We start from the raw sequence: 12,495 nt of genomic DNA on the forward strand, positions 1-12,495 counted from the left end.
GCAATTATCTATAATACCTATACAGAGTGGCTAAAAAACATGTGCATTCCCGATGCCAGGAAGATTTTGGGGTTGAGCAACTTTTACTATGGGACCAACCCTGAAATCGCGAAAAAAATTTTTCCCTGTCATAAAAAATAGACCAGCCAAAATATATGAAACAGACAATTTTTTACCGCAATTTCGAAATTAGTCCCATAGTGAAAGGAGGAAACGGGGTCATTCGAAGCATGATTTTTGGATGATGTTACAGGGGGTAAAAAATCGTCAAAGCCCCAAAGTTGCTCAGTATAATCCCAAAACCTCCGTAGCAACGGGAATGCACTTATTTTTTAGCCAACCTGTATACAACATCAACATATTACTTGTTTACAGCCGCTAGTTATTTCTACATGTGTAAAGATATGTTGAAGCAAACTAAATAAGCCAAACATTTTAAATAATGAGTTGCAGACAGGCGTGACAAATGAGTTTTAATAAAAATTCGACCGGTCTTCTAGAAAAATGACCGCAGGACAACCTCTAACGAAAAACAAATATGTAAAAATAAGATACCTACATCTAAATATTTCCACGAGGACGAAGTTCGTTGAACCAAAGATAAAGTTAGGCTTTATACTAGGTATACTTACATACACACATAAATAAGCAATAAACAGGTTTTGGATTTTTTATTTCGGCGACACTTTTGACCTAAGTATGTATTTAGAAATCAAATCATTTGACCGAAATGAATGTAATGATTTGCAGTAGGTAATTAAGCTAAGGGTAAAAACATATATATATATATATATGTTTGTTGTTGGCGAAGCCGATGGTCCTGGGTTCGAATCCCAGTAAGGGCATTTATTTGTATGATGATACAGATATTTGTTCCTGAGTCATGGGTGTTTTCTATGTATTTAAGTATTTGTATATTATATAAGTATATCGTTGTCTGAGTACCCACAACACAAGCCTTCTTGAGCTTACTGTGGGACTTAGTCAATCTGTGTAAGAATGTCCTGTAATTTTTTTTTTATTTTTTTTTTATATATATGTATATATATATATAGCTATAGGACCGTGAGCCAAGAGGATAGGTTATTACGTGGTATCCGTGTATTCTTAGGTCCATAGTTATTATTATATATAGTCCATATAATAATAGAGGTATAAGGGATATTTCGCTATACATATACTTAAATCAGTAAAATATAACGTTACCTATTTTGTTAAGCTCTGGGTGCGTAGCCAACCTACCAATCGTTTACGCTCCGTAGCGAACAAAACGCTACTGTCACTATCGCACTAATATAGAAGAGTGATAGAGATACACAAAGGGTTTCGTTGTCGCAGCGCAATAAGCGATTGTCACCTTGGCTAGGCACCCTGGTCTTGCTACAAATCAGACGTCGTAAAAGCCTTACACGTGTGGTAAGGAAGTTTATATTCAACTTCCGAGGCTGCTGCCCTGGCCCAGTTACGAGTTTTCCTTCTCGATATGTTGTATTTTGATGCAAGTGTTATGTTAATTACAGTTGATAAGAATAAGAATAAGAATTATTTATTGCCACACACATACAAGAAAACTAAGACGATAAAAACAAAACAAACAAAAAAATTCACATGTTGAACAATAAGTACGTGTTGAACCAGCAACAATGAAATTAACATAGATTGACATTAATCGTTCTTATGTTATAAAACTTACACATAACAACCAATAGTGTGACAATAGGGATGGACTCAGCATTTGCTGTTACAGACTAGCTGTCACAGCGCTGGTTTTCAGTTCACCCCTAATTATACATATAAGACATTAAAATATAATAAAAAATAAAACAAGTGTTTTATTAAATCTGAGTACTAATAACAACTAAATCTAAGTTAATTGGCAAATGACGATGGCATGAGAAAAAAAAAAGGCGGGGGAAAAAATAATAATAAAACTATTAGCTAGGCAGGGCAAGACATGAAAACTTACTAGGTACTGTTCAATAGGTGTTTCAAGGGTGCTTAAGTATTCTTCTGTTTATAGAGTAATATAGATTTCAGTTTAGTTTTAAAAGTATTTTGGGACACATTATTTCTTAGAGGTGGAGGCAGATCATTCCAAATTTTGGCTGCTGAGAATTTAAAGCTCCCTCTATACCCAACAGTTTTGTGGTGCGGTAAAGATAATTTATTTTGTATTTTACTGCGGGTGTTCAAATGGTGCTCATCCTTTAACCAGTTAATTTTTTCATAAAGGTAATCTGGTTTCTTGGTTGTTACAGTTTTTTTTATAAGACAGGCTAAGTGCAATACTCTTCTGTCCGCCATTTTAAGTATACAGTTCTCATTAAGATACGGTGAGATGTGGGCTCTCTTCGGCACCGAGTAGCAGAATCGTGTGCACGCATTCTGTACTCTTTGTATAGCTTGGGCAGTTTTGGCAAATATTCTTGGTCCATACACTGCATCACAGTAATTGAACTGTGACAGGACAAGTGATTCCACCAACATTAACCTGACTGGCTCAGTTAAATGATTTCTTATGCCATATAGAATTTTCAGTCTATAGAACGCATTTCTAATTTTAGCATTGATGTGCTCGATGTAACGCAATTCCTCGTCAACTAACAGGCCCAAATTTTTCGCGGAGTGTACTTTATCGACCGCCTGTCCGTTAATGATTATATTAGGGTTATGGCTTGCGACACGATCACACTGATGCTTGGTTCCTATGACTAAAAATTTGGATTTCGTAGGGTTAAGAACTAAGTTGTTATTAACTGCCCACCGATATATAATATCTAAGTCCTCGTTAATTTGTTCTACTGCCTGTGCTGTCTCTTGTGGATCAAACGATAAGTAAACTTGCGTATCATCTGCATATAAATGAATAGAACAGTGCTTTAGTCTATTACTGAGATCAGCTGTAAAAAGAGTAAAAAGAATTGGACTTAGAATGGACCCTTGTGGCGTTCCTCTATTTACAGGTTTTACTGAGGATCGTACTTCTTGGCCCTCTTCATTTTCGGTTAGGACAAACTGTTCTCTATTTGAGAGGTATGAGTAAAACCATTTTCGTGCCGAAAACGAAATGCCATAATAAGACATTTTAGCCAACAAAAGATCTTTATTGATGCAATCAAAAGCTCTTGAGAAATCTAACAATACTAAAATACTACTTTTTCCATCATCTGATGCTAATAATATATCATCTGTGACTTTCGCGAGAGCCGTTGTTGTACTATGTCCGTTTCGAAACCCAGATTGTATATTAGGTAAAATGTTGTTATGTTCTAAGTATTTTGTTATTTGCGCACAAACTGCTCTTTCCACTATTTTAGAGAGAACTGATAAGATACTTATAGGTCGGAGGTCTTTATACGACTCTACATTTGATCCTTTAGGCAGAGGTTTTACTTTCGCTAATTTCCACTTTGTAGGGAAACATTTCGACGAAATGGAATTATTAATGATGGCCGTTATTATAGGTAGTGTTATGGGTAGGGTCATTCGTAACATTTTAATTGAAACTGAATCATCTCCACAAGCATTTGTTTGTATAGATCCAATTATTTTCAAAATTTCATTTTCCGAACATTCAGTTAAGTTAAATTCGTTACTTCCATATTTATTATTAATAAAGTAGTTATACGTATCTAGATCAGTATGGCCATTACCTGGTATATCAAGAAAAGAATCATTAATGGTGTCTGGATTGTTTAAGTGATGTGGTATACCGACATCGTTGGTGCCAAGTACCGCAGAACGTTTTAGGTAGCTCCACATTTTATTTGGGGTCTTTATATTATTATTAACATAGTGTGCGAAAAATGCTTTTTTTTCGCTGTCAATTGCCGAGTTAGTAAGATTACGCAAAGCTCTATAGTAATTACGATGCGTTTCCTCGCCGGTAGAGTTAGCTCTCATCAATGCTTTGTTCCGAAGGGTCATCATAAGCTTAACGTTATCTGTGAGCCATGGTCGCGGTTTTTCTCTCACACGGACTCTTTTAATCGGCGCATGTTTATCAAATAATTTATGCAGCAAGTCATAAAAACAATTAACCATAGCATTAACGTCAACACATTTCAATACATCAGTCCAAGGCAAAATCTTAAGATCAGAATTAAACTCTAAATCATTAATCTTATTTAAAGGTCTATAATCGATAAAACGCTTAGTCTCTTTCGGTTTTTTAATGTTAAATTCAGAAATAATCAGAGCATGATCGCTCAAACAAGGATTATGGTAGACATTGACCCTTTGGCACAAGTTAGCGGAGTCCGTAATAATTAGGTCCAGAAGTGTAGCAGAGTGGTCAGTTATACGAGTGGGCTCCTGCACTATCTGTTGTAAGTTTAGCTGGGAAAGAAAAGTCAACAGTTCAGAAACGGATTTTTTCTCTGGATGTAGTAAATCTACATTAAAATCGGTTAGAATAAAAACATGGTTACAATGAGCAAAGGCACTTGCAGATTCGTTTAGTGATTCAATAGCATTTGCCACAGATAGCGCTTCAGGCCTGTAGGCTGAGCAAACGGCTATACGTACGCCACCCGGGAGCGACACCTCTAGCCATAGTTGCTCGAGCGCTGAGCACGGATGCGGGCGCACTCGCACGCGCACTCCGCGCCTCACGTAGAATCCCACACCACCCCCGCGCTTATCACCGGCGCGGGGAGAGTGCTTAAAAATGTATCCTGGCACCACTGGAGCACATTTCTCTTCTCCATTTTTTAACCATGTTTCATTTAGAGCTATTATGTCGGGTTTATATTTTTCCATAGAGTGTTATGGCCTTCACCCGCCAGCAAACCTGTTCTTTAGTCAGCTATCAATCAACTTTAAGTATAACATTTTATTGAATGAAAAACAAATTGATTTCATAATTAAAATAACACATAAACTAAACCTCAGAATAAATAATAGTACTAGGTACAGAAGACTCACTCTCTAACAAAACGCGTCTGTCACGATCAGCACAGATATGGCCGCTAGGTGACGACAGCGCCACGCGCGGCTTATGGCAAACCCCAAAATTGGGGTCGAACGGATGGACTTTTAGCTACCTGTAGCAAAGCTACGAAATCGCGGAGTGAGCCACGCCTGACTAAACATAAAACTAATCTTAAATAAGTATAAAATTAATTGCTTACTGAAGCCCGTCCCGGGCTGCCCCCGACGTAAAGGCGCCCATCACGCTCGCTGCGTTGCCACGTTGGATTGCGATGGACAACCTTTTATTGAATTGAATCCAAATGATTGATTTATAAAGAACTAGCGAGTCTCTCAATTTGTTCTTGGAATTTGTCAGCTCACGTAGATAGCGCTGTACGGTTCCATAGCTCAAGCATTAATCTATAGTACCTACGTATTCAGAACTTTAAACTAACAGTAAAGTTATATAAAAGGGTATTGTCCGTACAGCGCCATCTACTTCATCTGTCATAGCGGCGGCCTCCTAGCCTAGTCATTACCTACTGTCGGTAGTGACCCTCGGCGCGATTCGGGAACTGATTATGGAATAGTAAAGATATGTGATGACGTTCCACGGAAAAAGATACCTTATGGCAAATGGCGCTTACGCTATTATTAACGCCGCTTCAATATTCAGCCGGGACAAGGGTACCTTTTGCCATGGAACGTCACATATCTTTACTATTTCATATCTAGTGAATCTCTAAATCATTTCCGGAATCGCGCCGCCTGCCTATGAAGCAAGGTTCGAATCCCGGTCAGGGCATTTATTTGTGTGTTTATCACGGATATTTGTTCCTGAGTTATGGATGTTTTCTATGAATCTCAGTATTTATCTATATAATTATGTATATTGTCGCCTTAGTTTAGTTTGGAGCTGGATTGATTTGTATAGTTTGTGTGTGATTGTATTGAATAAATATTTATTTATTTATAGGAAAACTTTCTTTTGCCACGTTTCCTCTGACTGCTCTAACAGAAGTTTAAGCATAGGCCACTTCATTGGCAGTTGTTACTACTTACATTAATGTAGGATTTCCTCATTAAGACCAGCTTAATGAAGTAGACCAGTTCCGCTATTCCAGCATGCCTAAAAACTAAAACAACGCCTAATGAAGGTGAGGAAGGTAAAAACACTGCCATGGGCGATGCGCTGACCCTGACCTATTGTTTTTCTAATCATCACGGGTGTTATTACGATAGCGATCAGCGCAAGCGAGCCGAACCGTTTTAGGAAAAACTGTGTTATAATAACTTGTAAATTTGTAACCAATGTTATTTATTATAATAGACGCCAAACGATCTTTCCCATAGGGTAATAAACCGAGCTGTCAACAAGGATGCGGCTAAAGTCGACATTGCTTATCGATGAATTACGCTTGCTCGATGAATATTATTATAGTACCGATGGCTTCATTAATATTTTAGAACCATCTGGTAATAAAGGGTCTAGCCGTGTTTGTATGGGGCATCGGCCCCAGAAGCCAAATTGATTGCCGTTTTGCCAATTTATTAGGCCAGATGTAAGATGCTATTTCACCAAAAAAATAACCCTAAAATGCTGCAGGTTTTTGAGAAAATTAAAAAAAAAGAAATTTGGTTTTCATTTTTTTTTATCTAAACTACCGAACCGATTTTTTTGTAACTTATACACATTATGTAAGTAATCTAGATAAATTATTTAAAAAAAAAAGGAGTTTCAAATATCCTTATAACTAGTAATATTTTCACTTTTAATTTTTCAAATTTTTTTTTTTTATATTTCCGAAATAGGGACACCCACCAATTTTGGGTATTATATGTATAAATTAATGTTCTATAACATATATTTTTTCCAAAAATATTCATTTGGCTCAACATGGTAAAAATACCGTATGTATAGTTTTTAGACCCAGTAGTTTCGGAATTAAAGGGGGGAATGGTCATTTTTTGGCTATTTTCTTAAATAACTTCGAACCTATGTATTTTAAAATTATATAAAAATATGTCCATCTTTGGGTCACGAATTTACATATGTGTACCAAATTTCGACTTAATTGGTCCAGTAGTTTCCGAGAAAATAGGCTGTGACAGACGGACAGACAGACAGACGCACGAGTGATCCTATAAGAGCTTACGTTTTCCTCTAAGGACAGCGGGCTTTTTTCTATATAATCAATCGCATATTCTCGAAGCCATTTGCAGATATTGCTAAGAACGTATAGTAAGACCGTAAAAAGTCTGCAGCGATGTTGATAGCCCACGCAGTGCAAGTGTCATTTTAAACGTCAAACTTCTATGAAATTATGACGTATACTTAACACTTACACTGCGTGGGCTATCAAATCCGCTGCAGACTTTGTTTGGTGCGACTTTAGTAATGTAACGATCTTGGAGATTTTGAAAATATTTTGTGTATAATCTCCTTTTTTTCCATTGCAAGATCAATATCAACGCAGCTCATATTAAAACGGAACTTTTTAGTGAGCCGCGTTTCCCGCCTTTTTATTTTTTAATTTCGTGACGCGACGACAAGCAAGCCGCATACAGCCAATAGCCGGGTACTCATTAGCGAGCTGTAACCGTAACCGTTGCATGTACTGTAACCAAAAAACATAGTGTGTACGTGGTTCGCAAACCTGCTGCGAGCGGTACGCGAACGGCTCGCAGCGAGCCGACGTTTACAACGTACTCATTTCTGAACCCGTAACGTTGCACGTAACTGTAACTGTTACTGTTGCCAAAAACATAATGTGTACGTGGCTCGCGAGCCTGCAACGAACGCTACACGAGCGACTCGCAGCGAGCCGACGTTTACAACGTACTCATTTCTGAACCCGTAACGTTGCACGTAACTGTAACTGTCACTGTTGCCAAACACATAGTGTGTACGTGGCTCGCGAGCCTGCAACGACACTACACGAGCGGCTCGCTGTGATCCGACGGTTGTCGGTTTTTGCCGCGAACCAAAGGACGCTTGCACTGCGCTCGTGGACGTCAAGATCAGTTGTTGCTAGCCGCTGCGAACTAGCTATATATCGAGTATTTCTTCGTCATGAGTGAATGGTCAGAGGATAAATGTATTTTGCTGATGGACGCTTACAGGGAAAATAGTGTACTATGTAGTACTAAGTATTCTATGGAACTACTTTCCCGATACATTCTATGAATCCCATATCTTCGTGGCCGTTTATGATCATCGAGTAGGCATCTAGTATATATTCTACACAAGCGAGAAATACTCGTCCGACATCGTGGATCCGGTTTGTCAGTGGCCTTCTCGTACACACTAGAACCTCGTTACTATATCTGTTTGGTTACAGTTACAGCTCGCAAAATGAGTACGCTCGGTGAAAGCGTTCCTGCGACGTCGCGAGCTGAAACTGTAACATGCGTACACACTAGAACCTCGTTACTGTATCTGTTTGGTTACAGTTACGGCTCGCAAAATGAGTACGCTCGGTGAAAGCGTTCCGGCGACGTCGCGAGCCTAAACTGTAACATGCGTACACACTAGAACCTCGTACTGTATCTGTTCGGTTACAGTTACGGCTCGCAAAATGAGTACGCTCGGTGAAAGCGATCCGGCGACGTCGCGAGCCGAAACTGTAACACGCGTACACACTAGAACCTCGTTACTGTATCACGCATGTTCGGTTACAGCTCGCTAGTGAGTATGTACCCGGCTAATAATAATAGTCCATTTTAGCAATTTGTTACGTTCGAAATTCAAATTCGTACAGAGCGGCGCGGTGGTCGATATGGGACCGGGAGTTCTCCCGGTTGTGTCTGTTCATACATTACATACATACATACGGTATTTTTACCCTGTTGAGCCAAATGAATATTTTTGAAAAAAATATATGTTATAGAACATTAATTTATACATATAATACCCAAAATTGGTGGGTGTCCCTATTTCGGAAATATAAAAAAAAAATTTTGAAAAATTAAAAGTGAAAATATTACTAGTTATAAGGATATTTGAAACTCAATATTTTTTTAAATAATTCATCTAGATTACTTACATAATGTGTATAAGTTACAAAAAAATCGGTTCGGTAGTTTAGATAAAAAAAAATGAAAACCAAATTTCTTTTTTTTTAATTTCTCAAAAACCTGCAGCATTTTAGGGTTATTTTTTTGGTGAAATAGCATCTTACATCTGGCCTAATAAATTGGCAAAACGGCAATCAATTTGGCTTCTGGGGCCGATGCCCCATACAAACACGGCTAGACCCTTTACAGGATGACAGTGATACCGACAGTTCCGACGACGAAAACTATGTAAATTAAGTTTATTGTTTAAGTTTTTATTCATTGATATTTCTTCTTATGTTATTTCTTTTTATGGTATTTATTACAAAGTTACAAATTATTAGCATATTTTTTTAGTACAATGTTTTCATAACTAACATATCCAATTATTATTATAAATACCACCACCATCGATAATCGTCGAAGGTTGCGACACGCATCCCTACAAGCAGGTAGTAAAAGGGGAGGGGTCGGCCTAATGATTTATGGCCTCATCGGAACGATCCTTTGGCGTCTACAATAGATGTGACAGAAATCGATGGAACCTGATGGATGACCCCAAAGGACAGGATAAAACGGGTAAAACGGGACCCTATTACTAAGACTTCGCTGTCCGTCCGTCCGTCCGTCCGTCCGTCCGTCTGTCACCAGGCTGTATCTCACGAACCGTGATAGCTAGACAGTTGAAATTTTCACAGATGATGTATTTCTGTTGCCGCTATAACAACAAATACTAAACTAAAAACAGAATAAAATAAAAATTTAAATGGGGCTCCCATACAACAAACGTGATTTTTGACCAAAGTTAAGCAACGTCGGGAGGGGTCAGTACTTGGATGGGTGACCGTTTTCTTTTTGCTTTTTTTTGTTTTTTTTTTTTGCATTATGGTACGGAACCCTTCGTGCGCGAGTCCGACTCGCACTTGCCCGGTTTTATATTTTACTGTACCTATCCTGTCTACAAATGATTGCAGCATCAAAATACATCATAGTCATCATAATTCGAATTGCACTTTTAACTTCTGAAATAGCTCTTTCCAATTTTAATCCGCTAATACGATTGATGATATTTGGCAATTCTAATGGTTTGTTTCAAAATGTCTAATAAACTAAAACTCGGCTTCTCATAAGGATTAAAATAGTAGCTTTATTAGGTAACCGAGCACTCAACAGTGGTACCTGTTAAAAGCGTAGCTGTAGGCGTTAGTGACTGCTATTCAGTGGCGGATTTGCCCTAAGGCACAGTAGGCTCGGGCCTAGGGCGGCAAAATATTTAGGGGCGGCAAATTGTGTCAAAAAATTCGCTGATGGTAAACAAGAAATAACTCAAAATGTAGTCTATATTATCGGTACTTTGAAAGGGGCGGCTACAGGATCTGGGGCCTAGGGCGGCAAAGACTGCAAATCCGCCACTGCTGCTATTGCTATCACTTCAGTAATTCAGTAATTCAGTAATTTATTGCTTTCATAGGTACAATTAGGTCTTACATTAGAATGGTGAACAAGCTATGAACGCTGTAAGGGCACTACAATTTAAGTATGTAGCTTACAATCTAACAATAATATTAGGTACGTAATATAGACTTAATCGCAATATAAATAATTATGGAAATATTACATTAATGAGATCTTTATATTTATATTATGTATCCTACACCTAACATAAATTTAACTTTCAAAAAACTCTTGCATATTATAAAAACTGTTGTCTAGTAAATATTTTGTAAGTTTTTTGTTAAATATATTGTCAACTTTTTCGTTTTTAATATCTACTGGAAGCTTGTTGTAAATCTTTATGCACATTATATATCTGTTAACCGTAATAATTATTACTAAACTGGTTCAACTGAGCTACTTAATCGCTATATTAATAGCAATAGGAACGCCTGTAATGCTTACTGTTGCAAATTCCAACCATCTTAGTTACATCAGCGCGCGGCGGGGCGCTCGCGCTGGGAACAATTGATTCTTATCTGGGTATTTTGATAGAGCCGCACCTGGGACTGACCGTGTTTGAAAACATGGAGGTATGGTGTGGAAAATTTTTACCATTCAGAACACACCGAAGGCACGAAATAAGTTATATGCATGTCGGCGGCCGATCGTAAGATCAGGCAGATCGTAATGTTCCTTCAGATGCCCGAAGGGCAAACTGCTCAGAAATAGGAGCCCCGCGTAGCGGGGCTAGCGGGGCTCCGTCGACTCAGGGAACGAGTCAAAGATTTTCACGTTTCACGATATGCCTAGGAATTTCACGATATGCCTGATCTTACGATCGGCCGCCGACATACAGACCAGGACAAAACCAACGCTGTATTAAAATAATATCTGATGAAAATTTATAACTATAGTTGGTCAAGCAAATCTTGTCAGTAGAAAAATAATTGAGTTATTCTATGTAATCAATGTATGGGAAAATGAAACAAATTAATATAGTTTTCGAACCTGTGTGACGTGATACATCTAGGTGTACTGTTTAAAATTCACCACTCTCCCCCCCCCTCCACCTGACGCTCGACCCCCCCCCCCCACCTTGAAATGTGTCGCCGTTGGTAGTTTTTTGGCATTCTCACGAAAACTATAATAGATATCAAAAAAGTGTCAAGGACAGAATTAATCCTCATTAAATTTAGAACAAAAATGGTCTTATGTGTTTTATTATAAGTTGGACGGTATTCAAGCTATAAGTACTTGTATAACCTTAAAATAACAAAATAACCGTACTAGTATGACGAAATGCAGAATATCTTCAAAACGGCTAGACCGATTTTAATAAAATATACCTAAAAAATCACCGCAGTGAAGCCAGCTATCAAACAAAAGAAACTACATCAAAATCGGTTCATCCGTTTCGGCGTTACGAAGTCACAGGTAAACACAGAAATACAAATTTTTTTCAACTGCACCCAATAATTTTGTAAACCGATTAATTTTGATCAATTATTTTAATGGGATCATGTCCCTTGAGGTTTTAGCTTTACGAAAAGTTAAAAAACATGGAAAACGGCCCAGTATTTTTCAAATTATCGGCATTTTCCCGATTTGTGAGTGGTTTCGTGTTATCACGCGCACGAGTTGCCCTTGACCCCTATAAAACGGGGGGTAGGGGAGGGGTGGTTATCAGTCACTTATCAGAAGTTGACCGGTACACATATCCGCATATTTTCCCGTAAAGAAGACCTGTGAAAAATGGAAACCACTGAAGCTGAAGTCCGCCAAGTCGTCCAGCTCAGCTCCTGCAAGAGGGGCGTAGCCAACGTTCAGTAGCTGCCACGTTGAATTTAAGTCAATCTACAGTTTGCAGAGTTTACCAGAGGTTCCAACGGACTGGATCCTTTACTTCAAGACCAAGAAGCGGCCGCAAAAAGTGTATATCAGAGAGGGACGACCGCTTCATTGTCACAACATCTCTCCGAGATCGACACCTGACAAGCGTTGCCATCCAGCAGCGTCTGCGTGAAATACGAGGAGTGGCTGCCAGTGAGTGGACAATAAGAAGAAGACTTAAGAAAGCGAACTTGACAC

Source organism: Cydia fagiglandana, chromosome 13 (assembly GCF_963556715.1).
Source record: "Cydia fagiglandana chromosome 13, ilCydFagi1.1, whole genome shotgun sequence".
NCBI classification, from domain to species: Eukaryota; Metazoa; Arthropoda; class Insecta; order Lepidoptera; family Tortricidae; genus Cydia; species Cydia fagiglandana.